Raw genomic sequence first — 18,761 nt, forward strand, 5'->3', positions numbered from 1 at the left:
GCGAGCGCCCTCGCTTCGGTGAGACAGAGGCGTCGATCCCTCCTGCGGACGGCTGGGGGCACTGCGCTTCAACCGAAGGCAGAGATCCTGGACCGGGCGAGGCAACGCCTCCAGGAGGAGAGGAACTCTGAGTGGGGAAAACAGCTCTGCAGAGTGTAGAGGAGCCGGACTTTGCAGCCAGGTACCTCTGTGCAAGTCTCAGCTGTGCCTCTGAAGTAGCTAGCCGTTACCCAGCACTGTGCTAAGGTCTTTTCATCACTGTGTCATTGAAGGCTCACAGCCACCCTTTAAGGAAAACGATCTTGTGGTCATTAGTTTATAAGAAATGGAAGCTCAGTGCCACCCCTAGCCCATGGACACATTTCCAGAGAGCGGTAGTGTGTCTGGCCTGGAACTTAATGAATTCTGTCGGACAGAAGTCCATGCTCTTAACCATTAGGCCTCCCATACAAAGACACTTTGTACGGGGACATGAGACACAGCCTAATAGCACAGAAACTCACAGAGGACGAGTTTCTTAGTTTTGTTATCTCTGAAATGGGAATAATAATATTACTCCCATCTTGCAAGGCTTTGGGAAAGATTAGAGAGAATGTAAGGTCCATGTGACAGGTCCTTGTGGGTTAAGGTGTGGGAGGAGTCCCCAGCCCCTCCCCGGGCACTCAGAGGGATGTGGGAAGACTGTGGAGCCCATGCTTATTGATGCTGTTTCTTTTCAATTAAACCTCCGTCAGAAACATCCATGACATCAAAATGGAAGAGATGTTGAGTCTGAACGGTGAGGTCATAGATTTTGTTTTTATTTATATATTTTCCAAATAAAAATATGTATCATGTTTTCTCATCATAATTGTAATATGTGATGATGTATCAATTATGGAAAATACAGAAACTGTAAAAGAGGAAACCTTTCGCTTCTCACTGTTCACAGGTAACTACTGTTCAAAATTATGGATAACAACTCTGGAGGCTGAGGTAGGAGGACTGCTTGAGTCCAAGAGTTCGAGGCTGCAGTGAACTATGATTGCACCATTGCACTCCAGTCTGGGTGACCAGCAAGATCCTGTCTCTAAAAAAAATAAAAATAAAAAATTTAAAAATATTTGATTAAAAAATTATAATGAACAATAATTTCTTGCATATTTCAAAACAACTACAAGGAAAGAATTATAATGTTCATGACACAAAAAAGATAAATGTTTGAGGTGACAGACACCCCAATTACCCTGACTTGATCATTACATGTTGTATACATGTATCAAAATATCATATGTACCCCAAAAATATATAACCATGATATATCAATTAAAACATGCTAAAAAAGAGAGATAATTACTCATTTTTCCTTTACTTAGAGTGTTTCATTAATACACTTACTGTTTTACAGAATTGGTATCACATTGTAGGTTACTAGACTACACTTTTAAAATGTAATATTTCATAAACATTTTACCATGACATCAAATAATCTTAACACATATAAGAATTAATGGTTGTCTTCCAATTTTCTTTGCAAAGTGATTCATTACTTTTGTCATGGAAAAATAAATTTATGCTTGAAAGAACTTTATTGTGTTAAAAAAAATACTTGTAAGAGGGCTGCACTGCTTTGCCCAACAATGCAGTGTGTTATGTTTTATGTGTAGTGCAGGTCTGATGAACGGTGATAAGCCTCCAGTAGTAACCATGATATGTGAAATGGAGATAAAGATGGTTGATTTTGTGAGGATTAAATGAGATCAGATAGGCAATGTGTCTCTAAGGCAGTGTGGGCCATGGTGAATGCTGTCATGACAAAATTAAGTTAGTCAAGGACAATGCTAAGAGAATAAGATGGGTGCTGGTTGGGGGTGATCTGGAGAATTGGAGGATAGCCCTGCCAGTGGCTGCTGTAGCCAGCTCCTACAGGATATCAAAAGCCAATGTTAAATACTCAGGAACTTTACAAGCTGGTTGTAAAAGCCTGTGAAATTTCACTGGTAGCTTGAAATCTGTTATGGTGTGAGCATTTACACCACCAAAATTGGAAATCAGCAAATGCTATATTATTCTTTATGTATGTATGTACTTTTCAGAGAGCTGATTTTACCACCACGCCACTAGCAGGGATAATTCAAAAGCTTTGCTGCTTCTCAAAGTGGTGGAGCCTGCAGGAAATGCTTATGAGGGCTTGTAAAGCATTAGTAGATTTTGTTGAGATGGTGTGTGATAAACATGAGCTGAAACCTTGGTCTGATTGCTCTTGCTCTAACTGGAGGAAAGAATAGGGAAGCATAAGCTTTGGGGAAGCTAAAAGGGCAAACCAGGGGAGTTATTATTTATGCTCCAAAAACAGAAATAACTGGATTAGAGGATAAGACTGCAGGAGATGGGAAGCCTTGTCACTTGGAGTGACAAAGACCTATTAGTAAATGGGAAGCTCAGGGCTGAAGAGACATTCTTGGCCAAGAGAAACTTGTGGGAAGGAGTTTAATCGATGAACAAACACTGCAGTCTGTTTTGTCATAGAAAGCAGGTGGCAAGGATCAGAGTCAGAGGGTCCATGTGCTAGAAGGGTTCACAGATCACTGGTCCGTCTTCTTCATCTGACCCTGTCAATTACTTCTGAGATCCCCCACACCCACCTCCAGGTGCTCAGGTGCAGGCTATAGTCTTCTTCTCCCACTTCTCTGTTCTGTCAGCACACCACTGCTTCTGTGCCCTTTGCCCTTGCAGTTTGGGTTTCCAAAGGCAGAAGCAAGGACAGCGTTCTTCAAGAGGACTTCACGGTGTTTTAGAGACCAACACCTTGGAAAGGAAGAAAAGAAAGAGAGTAGGGCCTGGGAAGAGAGCTTCAATGCAGACCCAATAAAGCTTCCGGCAACCAGGTGAGGAATCTCTGGAGAGACCATTGCCCTTCAAATGTTCTGTGCCACCTGGGCCAGGATTTTTTTTTTTTTTTTTGAGACGGAGTCTCGCTCTGTCGCCCAGGCTGGAGTGCAGTGGCGCAATCTCGGCTCACTGCAAGCTCCGCCTCCCGGGTTCACGCCATTCTCCTGCCTCAGCCTCTCGAGTAGCTGGGACTACAGGCGCCCGCCACCACGCCCGGCTAATTTTTTGTATTTTTAGTAGAGACGGGGTTTCACCGTGGTCTCGATCTCCTGACCTCGTGATCCGCCCACCTCGGCCTCCCAAAGTGCTGGAGTTACAAGAGTGAGCCACCACGCACGGCCAGGGACAGGATTTTATAAGCTGCTTTGCTCAGTCTCCATATGAGAGCTGCCCAGGAAGGGAATGTCGGGGGCAAGGAGACTGCCTGCAACTGAGGCAGACCCTGGAGGGATAGAGGCGGGGGACTAACTACACTCCCACAGTGATCTGCTTTTGGGGAGGTGAGGTGGCAGAGAAGACACAGCTTTCTTCCTCCTCCACAGTGAGGAAGCAGCCTCCTTCACCACCCTCAGTATTGGTGCTCTTTAGAGGAATTTTCTGAAGGGCTGGGGACATCAAAAAGGAAGTAGGACACAGTAGAGAATAGGTCATAACTAATGTTAGAGGTGGCCAGTGTCAGGGCTCACAGGCCCAGGTGGGCCTGTCCTTGGCCTCTGCAGAGGGTTTTGGGGCCAGGCTCCACTGGCTGGGCCTGCTCACCCCTGCATCATGAGTTCCTGTCCAGACCCAAATGCCCAAGGTCAGGAGAGAAGAAAATGCTCTCTGCCTCAGCCCAACTCAGTGCCTGGCTTCCCAGGCTCCATTTCTTGTACTAGGATCTACCCTTTCTCAGCAGTTTTCAAATGGGGAATGACTGTCTCTTTCTTGGGGAATGCCATTTTACACCCACAGGTGGGGAGGGGGTGGGACAGCCACCTCCTGCTGGTTTCTCCTCAGCAGATTCTGGGTGGCCTAATCTTACAAAATAGTTTAGGCTGAGCTGCCCTAAGCCAGTCCATTTCTTTCTTACTGTGTCATACATGGGATTTGGTTCTGTAGCGCTTCTTACCAGCTCTCTACATCTTGCAAATTATGCTTTAAAAATCCTCGTGAGTTTGATACAGGATGCATTCTAAATCATTCAGAGAAGGAAAACGTTTCTCCGATTTTTCTCTTTCCCTCCCTCCTCACCATAAAACAAACATGAAATGCTCCAGACAGAAGAAAACATAACCCAGTCTACAGAAATCTGAGCTCTGGCACAAGCAGACACGTGTTAGCATCACCCTGCAGAACACTCAGCTTCTGAGGCAAAAATATTTCTTTTGGGAGAGGGATGATTTTACTATGTTTTTTTCTGAATAAACTTTATGAAACCACACGGTTTCTTCATATGGTTTTCCCAGAATAAAAGGACAGTCTACCAAAAGTGAATCTGAGTTTCAGTCTTTTCAGGAAACAGTGGCTTGCATTTTAAAATCACTGTTTTCTTCAGCTTTTAAATTAGTTAAAAATTAGTTAAAAAACGAATTAGGAAGAAAATTCTAGCTACAGGATTCCATAAGAGATACACATAACTTCGAAAATAAGAAAAAAATTCCCTACGAATAAATTGAGAATAACTTGAGTGGGAAAGCTTTAAAAAGTTTAAAACAGAAGAAAACTATCACCCAAGCATACTAATACATATTATTGCAAAAATGTTTAAGAAAGAATGAGCAAAGAGAACAATGTATCATAATAGTAATACTATTTGACCAAGGAGGGCTTATTCTAAAAATACAAGAATATAAGAATGGTTCAATATTAATAAATATATTAATGAAATTCATTATATCAGTATATTAAAGCACATTATTAGTCAAAAAACTAAGTAAAGATATAAATAGAAAAATATGAAAATATGATAAAGATGAACAAATATCAATAGCAAACATCATTATAAATAATGAAATGAGAATACCATTTTCATTAAGATCAAGAACAGAAAAGACATGCTCATTATCCCCAAAATTCAACATTAGTTAATTATAGTAAATGCAAGAAGGCAAAAATTGAAATATTTTGCATAAATATGGAAAAAGAAGAGATGAAATATCATACTTTAGTAATGTAATTTTATACCTAGAAAATTCAAGAAATATCATAATATTAGAATTAGTATGAAAATTTTACAGGATATAAATATAGATGAGAAAGGCACAGGAGCCATATGAAGTTAGCTATAATATTTTATCAACTGATCTAAAGCAAGATCAGAAAAGTAATCAAAAGATATAGTATGGAAAGGAAAACTTCACACCATAAAAATGTCATTTTCCTCAATAATAACATGTATAATTAATGGAATTTTAAGTAAGGTTTTTATTTAATTGGAGACAGAATTTTTTAAGATTCATGTGGAAGACTATATATGTCCAAGAATACACATAAAATAATAAGGAGAGAGTAGCAAAGGAGGACTTTCCTACCAGTTCAACTACTGGAAGTCTGTTCTACAGAAATAAAGCCACCAGTATAAGGATATTCACTGCAGCATTGCTTGGTGGCAAACATCAAGAAACAAACTGAGAATTCATTGAAAGGGGAATGGGTAAAACCATGGCATATTCTCAACCATGTAATGTTGGGCACTATTTAAATAGAGCTTTACCAATTGATTTGGAGAGATTTTCACAAAATGTTAAGTGATAGAAGCAAACTTCAGAGAATGTATGGGGAAAAAACATTTTTGTAAAACAAATATTGACAACCCTTAAATACATGTATACATGTTTTTATATTGTTATATGAACACAAGAATGTTAGAAAAACTACACACTGGGTTATTAATTGAGCATCTGACCTTATTGCATGTTCTAATTATATATATATATTATATATATACAAACACATATATTCAAACACAAAAAAGTGTAGAGAAAGAGACAGATAATCTGAAATCCCACTACCTGGGGATAATCAACATGAGTATTTTAGAGTTCATCTTTCATACATCTCTTTGTGCATATTCACAATTTTATGCGGACAGAGTGAATGCTGTTTTTTAGATCACGAATTCCTTTACATATAAAGAAAATAAAATAAATCTAGTTTCATTTGGGGGAGTAAATTCCAATAAACTCTCACACTGAGTGAGATTCTACTATGTGAGTAGAATTCTGGAGTAAAAGGAGATGCTGAGAAGTGATGGCTCTTGTCAGTTAATTACGTACATTTGAGCAAGTCATGTCAATTCTCTGGGCTCCCATTCCTCCCGTAAAATGAAGGTGAAGTGGATGAGCTCTTAGCTTCCTTTCTGTTCCATCCAGTACAGGAATATCTGATGCTCCTATATTATTAGCTGTGAGAAAATCAGAACGATGGACAGGAGGGAAAACACAGGCTCTAGAATCAGCACTGAGGTGAAATACCAAGTTTGTTATGACTGCACGTCCTTGGGCTAGAGAGGTAAATTCTCTAATGAGGCTCTTTGCTTGAAAAATGGAGAACTAACAATTGCATTATAGAATTGTAAGGATTGACTGGAAAATATACATGAAGTATTAAGCATATATTATATATATATCATGCTTAGTGCTTTATGTATATGTTCCATGCTTAGTGCTTTATGTATGCACATATATACATGTGTGTATATATGTAAATATACATAGCATATAAACATTTATATATAATTATTATATATTATCTAAGTTATATAATATATAATGTACAATGCTTATATATTACATGCATAGCAAGAAATATACATAACATATATATACATATGTCTATACATATGTAAATAAACACAGCAGCACTCTTTTGGATCTAATACTAATTAAGAGACTAAATAATTTTTAATAAACAAATTAAAATAATAGACTTTACATATAATTTCCAAAGGGCTGCTTTGTCACTTAAGGTGAAACATAGTTTAAAAATAGGACACGGAACTCCATGGGGGGAAAATAAGCAAGGATGAAACAGCAGAATAACTTTGCAGCTCTTTCAGCGGGCTCGTTTCTGAGCATGGTCTATTTCCTAAACAGTTTACTAATGGAACGTTTGTATTTTGGAGATGCTTGTTGAAGTCCACCCAAACAGGTGCTACTGAATAAAGCCTTCCTGGGTTTAAGCAAAATGAAAAGAGGCTGTATTTTCTTCCCTGTGTGAATGCTTCACATTTTCCATAAAATCAAAAGGGAAAAAAAAGTTGTGAGTGAAATTTCATTAACCAGGACATTTTAGAAATGCAGAACCTGGACTTTTGATTGCACACCACAGATAAAAATGCAGGAAACCATAGTTTCCAACTCATGGCACCATCATTTTGTATCTTTGGGAATCCTGGGAAGAGCTATTTCATTTCTCAACAATTCTAACACTTCCTCTGAGGAATCCCAGTTACTACTGAGAATGAGTCCAAGAACGTCCTTCAATGTTAAGTCAGTGATCCAGTCAGAATCAGAAATATTCTTTCAGAATAAAACAATCATTAGAAAGTTTCAGGCCGGGTGTGGTGGCTCACGTCTCTAATCCCAGCACTTTGGGAGGCCAAGGTGGGTGGATCACCTGAGGTCAAGAGTTCGAGACCAGCCTGGCCAACATAGTCAAACCCTGTCTCTATTAAAAGTACAAAATTTAGCCAGGCCTGGTGGTGCAGGCCTGTAATCCCAGCTACCTGGGAGGCTGAGACACGAGAATCGCTTGAACCTGGGAGGTGGAGGTTGCAGTGAGCCGAGATGGTGCCACTGCACTCCAGCCTGGGTGACAGAGCCAGACTGTCTCAAAAAAAAAAAAAAAAAAGTTTCATCATGCAGACTCCATATTGGACCTTTAGCTTCACTGTTTCATGAAAGATACAATTCTTTCAAAATTAGAAACACTAATTCTTTCAAAATTAGAAACCTTTCAAATGAAAGGTTTCTTTGAACTGGCTGATTAGGAGAGTCATGGCTTGGGTAAAGTCCAAAGAGGAAAATAAGCAAATGGGGTGGAAGAATTTGGGGAGTGATCTTTTCTCATGACATAAATTTATATTATTCATTATGCGCAGAAGACAGGAAGGTGTTGTCTGGGCCAGAATCACTTTATCTCACCAGCTACCAGACTCAGAAGTAAAAAAGAAGCATTCGATCCAGAAAGAGAGCTGCTCTGGATGGATTGGGATGTTTTCTAGTCCCTAAAGAGTTGTGTCTTAGGACTGTCTGTATGGGATTTGCTGTACTGGAATTCGGCTTTCTCCAGTGAATTTCTCCTCTCTTAGTAGTCTCCTTTTGTCTTGTGCTGTTTTTAATTTGACCACCAGCCTTTGGCACTGAATGAAAGGCTTCAAACTCATTCAACCAGAGGTTTCCTGTGTAGAAGAACAAACAATTTGTTTGGTTTTAATTGATTTCTCTTCCCGACCCAAATACTAAATTGAAATGACATTGAAAGTATCAATCTGAAGGATGGGAAAGAGAATTCAAGGGATTTGCTCCATTTGGAAAATGTGTCATTACTACAAAGTCTAAGGGCAAGCAGAGCCATGGCGAGTCCCGAACAGATAACCAGGTGATTAAAACCTTTTCAGGTTCGACTTCTGGTTTTGTTTTAGTTTACAATAGTAATAGCTGACTCATATGCCAAGTTATAATTTATACATTGTTTCAGAGTGCATAGATTACCTAATTTGATTCTCAAAGCAGCATAATGATAGAGACACCATCATTATCTCCATTTTACAGATAAGAAGACCAAGGCTCTGAGAAAGTAAATGATGTATTTTTAACTCAGGTTTTGCAGCTAACCAGGGGCAGAGATTGAAATTGAGCTTAAGCATTCTACCTTTTCATTCCTTGTTCTTATTGTTGCTTTTTTTTTTAAAGAAGAACTAAAACTATGGACTCCTTGAACTGAAAGAGACCTTAGAGATCTTTTAGGTCAGCATTTGCTAGTGCTGCAGGATGTGAACACATTCTTCAACAATACAAAGTTTGGGCAATGCCAGATGAAAGGATGTTAAATAGATTTCTTGACTACAGAATGTCCCAGGGCCTTTATTATGCTAATAGATCTTGGTGGCCTTTCTGATCTTATTTGGCTATGGACTTCTTTTTGGGGAGCGTCCATCTAAGAACCACATCCTTGGCTCCCAGGCCACTGAGATGCCTTTGTGGTCTTTTGTGTGAGCCCCAGAGCTAGCAGAACTAGGACAACACTATAGTTTTAGACAAAACGATGAGAGGTAATGGGAGTTTCCTCTGGTTCTTGAGACCCTTCTCGTTTCTGCTGCTTGTCATCCTGGGGCTCCTCAATTAATACAGGCCACTGCCCAGCAGGCCCTGCTGGAGAGCCTCATCCCTGCCTTCCAGGTGTCCTCACCCACCTCCACTTGCATCTCAGTCCCCAGTATTCCAGGCTCACAGTGAGAACTTTCAGAGGACAGACTCTAGATTGCCCAGATTTAGATCCAGACTCTTCTGCTCACAATCTGTGCGATCCGGAGTCTCTGTGTGTCAGTTTCCCCCTCTGAAAGTGGAGTTAATTATTGTATTAATCTCACAGGATTTTGTCAAGATTGAATTAGATCATGCATGGAGAGCATCAAGTTTATTGCCTGATACCTAGTAAGTGTTCAAAAAATGCATACTATTGTTCTTACCATCTTAATTTGGATACTAGGTAAGTATTACCAAAAGACATGTAGGCTGTCTTCCACGCACTCTTCTACATATGCCAAGCAGACGTGACCCGGGCAGAATTGCCATTATCGAGTGGCAGCTTTAAGATCATGCCCTCTGCATGCTCATAGGATGCCATAGGCTTTAAAAAATAGTGATTATAGCTCCCCTAGGGATAGTCTTACATCTTCCTGGGTGTTTTATGGTGACTTTCTCATGAGACATTCCCTTTAAAATTAAGCTCTAGAAAAAGTACTTAGTATCTCCTTGTGACCCTGATCGTGATTCTCTGTTCATTTTGGCTTAGAGCCCAAAATTTTGTCTCAGATTATTTTTATTTTCCTCCTCGCTTTAGTCTTTTTTCTCTTTTCATTTGTGCTTTGCATATTTCTGGGTTTCTGTTTTTCACAGCATACTTTAAAATTTTTTCTTTCTTTCCTTTACTTTTTTTTTCTTTTTCTTTTTCTTTTTTTAAGATAACATCTTGTTCTGTCACCCAGGCTGGAGTGCAGTGGCACAATCATAGCTCATGGTAACCTCGAATTCCTGGGTTCAAGTGATCCTCCCACTTCAGCCTTCCACTAGGACTACAGATGCACACCACCATGCTTGACTATTTATTTAATTCTTAGAGATGGGGTCTTACTATGTTGTCCAGGCTGATCTGAAATTCCTGGGCTCAAGTGGTCCTCCCACCTTGGCCTGTTAAAGTGCTGGTATTACAGGCGTGAGCCACTGCACATGGCCATAACATTTTGCTTCCAATGACTTTATTCTGCAATTCGTTAAAAAAAAAAATAGAGATGGAGTCTTGCAATATTGCCCAGGCTGGGCTTGAGTTCCTGGGTTCAAGGGATCCACTTGCTTCAGCCTCCTGAGTAGCTGAGACTACAGGCACACACCACAACACCCAGCTGAGATTGGCATTTTTTTTTTTTTGGACACAGGGTTTTGCTCTATTGTCCAGGATGGAGTGCAGTGATGCAATCACAGCTCACTGTAGCCTCAAACTGGGCTCAGGTGATCCTTCTACCTCAGCCTTCCTTGTAGCTGGAGCTACAGGTACTTGCACCATGCCCAGCTAATTTTTGTATTTTTTGTGGAGATGAGGGCTCCCTACGTTGTCCAGGCTGGTCTCAAATTTCTGGACTCAAGCAATCCTTCCGCCTCAGCCTCTCAAAGTGCTGGGATTATAGGTGTGAGCCACCATGCCTGGCTGCAACTGGTATTTTTGTAAGCCATTTAAATGTTATTGGAGAACTAGGGGCACAGGGTAAACACACACACACACACACACACACATACACACACGTACACATAAATATCCCAGATTCATAAGCTGGGTATCAAACCAAAATTACTATATTAGATACACATCTACTGCCATTTATGTGGCATATCTTAAGTAATACTCTTTAGTGGTTTATCCATTTTCCTACAGTGTACAGTATACCCATTTATAATTCTTCAAAAATTAAGGATTCACAGAGGTGTCATGGCACAATTTAATAAGACCTACCATTTCTTGAGTATTTATTGTGTGCCCAGAGAGCTTGACATGGATTTTCTCTATTTCTCATAGTATTTCAGCAAAATGAGTAATATTATCTCCATCTTAAACAAAGGAAAACTGAAGCCCAGAGAAGGTAAACATCTTCTTTGAATTCATGCAGCTGGTAAGTGATGGGTTTGAGATGTGAGTCCTGGAATGTCTAATTCCTCATCCAGGATCTTCTCTGTGCATCATGCTTCCTCTAACACAGAACCTCTCTGCCTGGTAATGGCTATTGCACATATTTCTCCTGCTGAGACCACTTTCTTCACATTAGCCAGTGTGCTGCTTTTAAAATATGTCTACAAATTCTTTAATTCTTCCTTTAAGAGGTGGAGCTTAATTTTTCTTCCCTTGAATATGGCTTGAAATTAGCAACTCACTTTCAACAAATAGAACATAGTGGAAGAGACTGACTTCTGAGACGAGGCCATAAAGGCATTGAGGCTTCTCTTTTGCTCACTCTCTCTTGGATCACTTGCTCTGGGGGAATCCAGCTGTCATGTCATAAAGACCCTCAAGTGGCCTTATGGAGAGGCCCTGGTGGTGAGGGGAACAAGTGAGAAACTGTCAGCAGGCACGTGAGTGAGCCACCTTGAGTATCCATCCCCAGTCAAGCCTTTGGATGACAGCAGCCCTGGCCGATATCTTGATATCAACCTGGTGACGGACCTTGAGCCAGAACCACCCAGCTAAGCTGCTCTCAAATTTCTGACCCACGGAGACTGTGGGATGATACATGCTGGTCATTTTAAGCTGCTAAGCTTTGGGGATAATTTGTTATGCAGCAACAGATAACTAATACAGATTATATATCATACAGATATAGAATTTAAGGCATTACAGATTATAGAATTTAAAGCATTATTCCAGGAACTTGTGTGAGTTCCAGACAGTGTTCAGAGTTCTCTTACAGGAGGCACTGGCTCTGCCTGTAGTTACTCCAGTTGTCCTTGTTCCTACTGAAGTTAGTTCTCTTTTTCAGAGGATGAGGCGACGAGGCTGTAAATCCAGCTCTTAAGCATCTGCAGGTGAGTGGCACTTTGTCTTGCTGTCCGGTAGCTAAACCAGAAGGTTCGCATTTTAAGCAGTCTTGAAGAGCTATACTTGGAGTAATTGCTGGGAAGTCCAATTAAGAGGAGACCCTGAGTGAAAGAAGACTTGCCAAATCTCACTTAGGCTCCTGATGTCTGAGACAGATGACAGACCCAGGAACTTGTTAATGCAACCCATTTATAGATCTTCCACTTTCTATCCCTGTATGAAATTGTATTATAAGAAATCAAAGTACCTGGAACATGTTATATCATACTCATCAGAGAGTCTTCATAATTACAGGAGTCTTCTTTTAAAACAGTGTTTCTGTCACTTCCAAAAATCCTGCTTGAAAATGTCCTTGATTCACAATTCAGCTAATATATATTTAATGCTTGTTAGATACCAAGTACTAATCTAGGACCTGGTAATACAGCAATGAACCAAACAGACAAAGTCCTTGCCCTCATGAGGCTTATAATCTAGTGAAGGAGACAGAAAACAAGCAGGCAAACACATAAGTAAAGGACTTGGATGAGTGGAGTGTAAATGCAATGGAGAGAAATAAAGGAAGGCAAAGTGTGGTTTGAGTGTGGTGCTAGGAGTGGGTGCTGGGGGGCAGGATGGCTGCTCTGAGGGGACACTTGAGCAGAGAGGCGAATGTCAAGAAGCTCTGCCGAACATTCCAGGAGATGGACGAGTCCTGTGGCAGAAGTCAGTGTGGCTTATTTGAGGAACAGCTAAATGACACTTTAGGACAGGGGTGTCCAATCTTTTGACTTCCCTGGGCTACACTGGAAGACGAAGAATTGTCTCGGGCCACACATAAAATACACTAACAATAGCAGAAATTGCAAAAGAACTCATAATGTTTTAAGAAAGTTTACAAATTTGTGTTGGGCCACACTCAAAGCCGTCCTGGGCTGCATGCAACCCGTGAGCTGTGAGTTGGACAAGCTTGCTTTAGGATTTCTGGTTTTTTTTGTTTTGTTTTGTTTTGTTTTTTTGAGACAGAGTCTTGTTGTATCGCCCAGGCTGGGTGGAGTGCAGTGGCGCCATCTTGGCTCATTGCAACCTCTACCTCCCAGGTTCAAGTGATTCTTCTGCCTCAGCCTCCTGAGTAGCTGGGACTACAGATGCCCACCACCATGTCCAGCTAATTGCTTTAGGATTTCAGTGTAAGAAGGATTCACATACCAAATCACTCTTGAGTTAGAGAGTTTTGGAAAAACTTTGTCTCTGCAGACTGATTTGTGATCTTTTGGCTGAGTAAACTATAACCATGTTGCCTACAATGTCTTCCTTTTGGCCTGGGCTTCCAGGAAGCTCAGAGCCAAAATCTGTGCCTGCTGATGGTGGGTAATCAATTTATCTCAGGGTCTGGGAGCAGCTGCCCACTCTGCTTCTTTACAGAAAGAGATGATGGAATAAATGTTTATTTATAAACATTATACTTTCTCCATGTAAACTGTTTTCACCCACATGCTACCTCGAGTTGACTTGGAAGGGGCAGAAGGATTAATTGTCATTAAACAGGTTTGCCGTTTCAAACAAGGAAGTTGTAACAAGTGGCAGATGTCACTGCCTTGCTGTTGGTTCATTGCACAAACATTTATTAAGTGCCCAGCAGATTCCAGCTGGGCAGGGACCTGTGTGGAAAGATGGAGTAGATGGTTCCTGCCCTCTAGAATGTGTTCCCTCACATTCTAGAATACAGTGCAATAAAAAATCAAATAATTACAAACATCTGATGTAAACTGGCACAGGAGGGGAGCCCAAAGAGAGTGACAGCTAGTCCTGGGAGGTTTTGATGGAGGAGGAGGGGAGCCCAAAGAGAGTGACAGCTAGTCCTGGGAGGTTTTGATGGAGGGGGAGGGGACTGGTGCATGGAACCCCCTTCTGTCTGCGTGGTAGGAGAAAGGCCACATCAGCCCCTACACACAGCACCCATCTGAGGACTGTGGTGACCAGCTTCCCAGCCTGCCCTCCTCACCTTCCAGAATCCATCCCAGCCCCAAGGCACCCGGGTCTGAGCTATGCAGCAAGAGTTTTCCAGACAGAAAGAAAAAATAGGTTAAAAATATCTGAGCCCCACATGTCCTATTTTTAATCGATTTGCACACAGACTCTTCCATCACAGTATTAATATTTAATTGTCCTGTCAGGTCAGATCCTTCCCAGTCAGACAGTTAAAAATGGCTTGGGACAGAGGAGGAAATGAGGGGCTGGGGTGGCATGAAATGAGGAAAGTGAGGTGCCTGCCCTGAGGGGATTAGGCTCTGAGGGACAAGGAGGAGCAGACCCTGGCTCTAGGGTCCTGGGAGAAATAACATCTCACTTGTTTTCTCTCTGTCCCTGTCCCCTCATTACACACATGTGGAAGCACAACAGCATTTTCCCCAAAAAGCCATTAAAGAAACCATGTAAGAGTTGAGACAACACCAAGGTCTGTGGAGACAATGAGGTGCTACTTCAAGGAGACACCAGGAGGCTGGTCTCTGGGGGAGAGTCCGGAGGATGAAGCGTTCATGCCCTCAGTGTTTTTAAGTTTGTGAGGGGCCAATTGGTGTTTTGACTCTGGGCCCCGGCCCAGCCCGCCCAGGTGAAACCTGATTGACATGCATGTTTCTTCTTCGAGAAACGGCGCCTGTGTTGGCTGCCCCAGCGTCACAGCAGCATAGAAACATGGCTTGGGAATTATTTTGGGTAAAAGCACTCTCAGAGACAGCCAATAAGTGTCTCAATGTGACTCATTCAAAGAGGCTATTAATAGGAGATGTGAGGGACAGGGGAACTGAATTTCATTCAGTTTCAGCCTCGTGCTTTATTTGTTCTTCCTTTTTAAAAACAGAAATCAGGAAGTGAAGTTTATCTTGTCAGGTTTGAGTGGGGTGGGGAGGAAGGGCTTGTCTGCCGAGCAGTCGTCTACCTCCTCCTCTTCTCCCAGGGTCCAGAGTGGGAAAAGCCAGCGGGACACTCACCTTGGAGGCTACTACAGTCTTTTCTGTTCATTGCTGATTCCTTTGCTTAAGAAAAAGCCTAACAAGTCTGGATAGTCACAGGAAATCATGTTGAGGTGATGTCTCATTCTCTTTGAGATCTGAGGAAAATCTTGGAGTCCTATCCAATATCCCCATTCACCTCTTTGTGTGTCTTCTTGGTTTGGTGCAGTGATTCTCATTGGGAAAGCATCTGTGGGGGTGAATCTGGTTGTCTTAATCGTTGAGTTGGGATGGTCTCGCCATTTAATGGGAAAAGGCAGAAATGCTAGATAGCCAGCAATGCTCTGAGTGATGGCTCCCAACGAAGGACTGCTCTTGTCCTGTGTAATGGCTGGGTGCCCACTGTGCATTCTTTTTTTTTTTTTTTTAGACAGAGTCTCGCTCTGTCGCCCAGGCTGGAGTGCAGAGGCACGATCTCAGCTCACTGCAACCCCCACCTCCCTGGTTCAAGCGATTCCCCCACCTCAGCCTCCCAAGTAGTTGTAGCTGGGATTATAGCTGCATGCCACTATATCTAGCTAATTTTTTTTTTTTTTTTGTATTTTTAGTAGAGATGGGGTTTCACCATGTTGGCCAGACTGGTCTTGAACTCTTGACCTCAGGCAATCTGCCTGCCTCAGCCTCCCAAAGTGCTGAGATTACAGGTGTGAGCCACCACACCCAGACCACTGTGCATTCTTGAGTGGAGAACATGTTCAGAATAATCTGAGCCTAAAATCAAATTCCATTTGACTCATGACCATGGAGTATTAGTTGCATGTTTTTAAATGCATGAAGTTTTTCCAGGAATGCAACTGTTGTGAGAATCAGGGATGAACTAGATTTTGTGTTGTTCACCTTTCGGAAAAATCACATCCCTAATGCCAATGCCACTTGTGGTATTTGAGTTACCCAAACCACGCACACCTGTACCAATCTGCATTTTTGCAGCTATCAGATTTGCGATGGTGCTTTTTCTGCAAGCAAGCATCTGACTGTTTCCTGCTGGCTGCTAAGGTAGTTGCACCAAACTTTAACATATTGAAACACATATGATGTCATCATAAATGACTTTTACTTCTGTTTTATATTTCAATTAGGGCATTATACTGATTTTTAAAATTGTGTGTGTACGTGGGTAATATTAATTTAATTTCAGGGATGTAAAGTGGACACACAGAATATTTGTTAGGTACTGGGTCTGATCTAGGTCCTAAACCAGGATTGAAAGAACTGATGTGGGTGTTTTCTGTTGTTTTGTTGTTTTGTTTTTTCTTTTGAGACAGTCTTGCTCTATCGCCCAGGCTGGAGTGCAGTAGTGTGATCTCGGCTCACTGCAACTTCTGCCTCCCAGGTTCGAGCAGTTCTCCTGCCTCAGCCTCCAGAGTAGCTGGGATTACAGGCATGCGCCACCACGCCCGGCTAATTTTTATATTTTTGGTAGAGACAGGGTTTCGCCATGTTGGCCAGGCTGGTCTCGAACTCCTGGCCTCAAGTCATCTGCCAGCTTGGCCTCCCAAAGTGCTGGGATTATAGGCATAAGCCACTGTGCCAAGCCTAGGTATGGGTTTTTAAGTGGCACAAAGTTCTGAGAGAAGAGCCAGGCAAGAGGTTCACCAGCAGCTGGATTCCCTGAGTCATGTTCTACTCAGAGGCTCAAATGCTTCAAATAAGCTGCAGGGCTGTTTTTAAATTACAATTGTCTGCAGGAATCAGTCAGTTTATAGAAAAGGGTGAAGGGTCAGAAAAGCAACACTTCAAGGGCTGTGGCAGGGACACCAGACCTCAGATCACCAGGCACGGCTGGGTCTGTGGCAAACTGACTCGGTGCCTGCTGACTGCTGCCCTGCAGGACTGTGGACGTAGTGTTGCTAGATCTTCCACTTTTTTGGTGGATGCTGGAAATCTGAAATCTGACACGCTGGCAACTGTATTCATTGAGATAAGCCTGTGCTGCCGTGCCAACGATACAGTGGCTTAAGGGACCAGGACGGTGGTGTCTTTTGCATGCCTTGGTCATAATATGAAAGGTCATGATCAAGGCTGGGTCACCACCTGCCCAGGTGTCAGCAGGGGGAATAGAGGAAAGGGCGTTGGGGGTGGGGGGGCACATGCAGCATTGCGAAAGCCCAGCCTTGGAAGTGACCCACCTCAGCTTCACGCATGTCCCATGGCTGGTGAGGAAATGTCATCCTTAGTGGGGTGGCCACGGCCTGGCTACAGCCCTGACGGTCTCTGCCAGAGCACCTAATTCAAACCTTTAAAATACATCATGTGGGCCCATCTTGTGTTGACCGTGGGGCTGGACTTGGCTGAAGGACTGCTGGTCCTGCCCTGCTGGAGTTTCAGTCCCACACATGGAGAAAGGATTCAGGACTGAGGACTGGGAGGAAGGCAAGCGGGCAGGGTGTTTAAGTTGGCTAAGGAATGCCTTACTCAGAGCCAACACTCAGAGTGGGGACAGCTTGGAGGAAAAGGGGCCTAGACCTTGAGTGCAGGCAAGGGAGTTTCTGCCCAGATTAGCTGTCCCACCCCAGAAAACCTTTCCCCGCCCAGGTGAGGTGCTTGTGACACCTCTACGTGACACCTCCCTGACACCCCTACGTACTTCCTAGGACAGCGCTCATCACATCACTGTTTTGCTTGCCTGTGTGGCTCTTCCCATCTACACTGCAAATCGATTCTGCTCACGGCTGTATCCTCAGGGTCTTGCAGAGTAATTGGTATATGGTAGGTCCTCAACAAGTACTTGATGAATGACTGAAAGAATCCTATGAACAGTGGAAAATTAATGGCTGTTTTTGAGTCAGTGCAGGGCACAATCACAGTGCTTTGTTAGGAAGATGAATCTGGTTCCCATGTGCAGAAGACCAGAGTAAGTGGCAAAAAGACAGGCAGGGTTGCCTGTGAAATCCTCTGCAAGCAAGGGAGGAGAGATCCTGCAAGAAAGAATGGGCTCAGAAAGTGTGATGTATTGCAGGGTTCTGAGTGGGGAGAGGAGAATCAAAGACGCTGGCTCTGGGACGTTTCAGACCACATCTAGTCAAGCGCTAACAGAGTTAGCTGCAGTACCAGTGGCTGAGAGAAGTCTGGCCATTAGGAGACAACTGTGAGCAGTAAGCCCTCAGGGTTCTCTGTGCCATCTAACTTAATTAAAATAGAAATTGTAGGAGGGGCTTCCTGAATGAGGGAGCATTTATCATGGGCTTTGAGGCATGGGGAAAGTGAGTGTTCTAGAAAAGCATGTCAGCTTCTTTAATGTTCCAAAAATATAGTGAAATCCAGTAAATTTTTTTTTTTTTTTTGAGATGGAGTCTGGCTCTGTCACCCAGGCTGGAGTGCAGTGGTGCAGTCTCGGCTCACTGCAACCACCGCCTCCCGAGTTCAAGTGATTCTTCTGCCTCAGCCTCCTGAGTAGTTGGGACTACGGGTGTGCACCACCACGCTCGCCTAATTTTTGTATTTTTAGTAGAGACAGGGTTTCATCATGTTGGCCAGGATGGTCTTGATCTCCTGACTTCATGATCCACCCACCTCAGCCTCCCAAAGTGCTGGGATTACAGGCGTGAGCCACTGCTCCCAACCTCCAATATATATATATTTGTGTATATATGTGTGTGTGTGTGTGTGTGT

The sequence above is a fragment of the Hylobates moloch genome, unplaced genomic scaffold (assembly GCF_009828535.3).
Source record: "Hylobates moloch isolate HMO894 unplaced genomic scaffold, HMol_V3 SCAFFOLD_18, whole genome shotgun sequence".
Lineage (NCBI taxonomy): Eukaryota > Metazoa > Chordata > Mammalia > Primates > Hylobatidae > Hylobates > Hylobates moloch.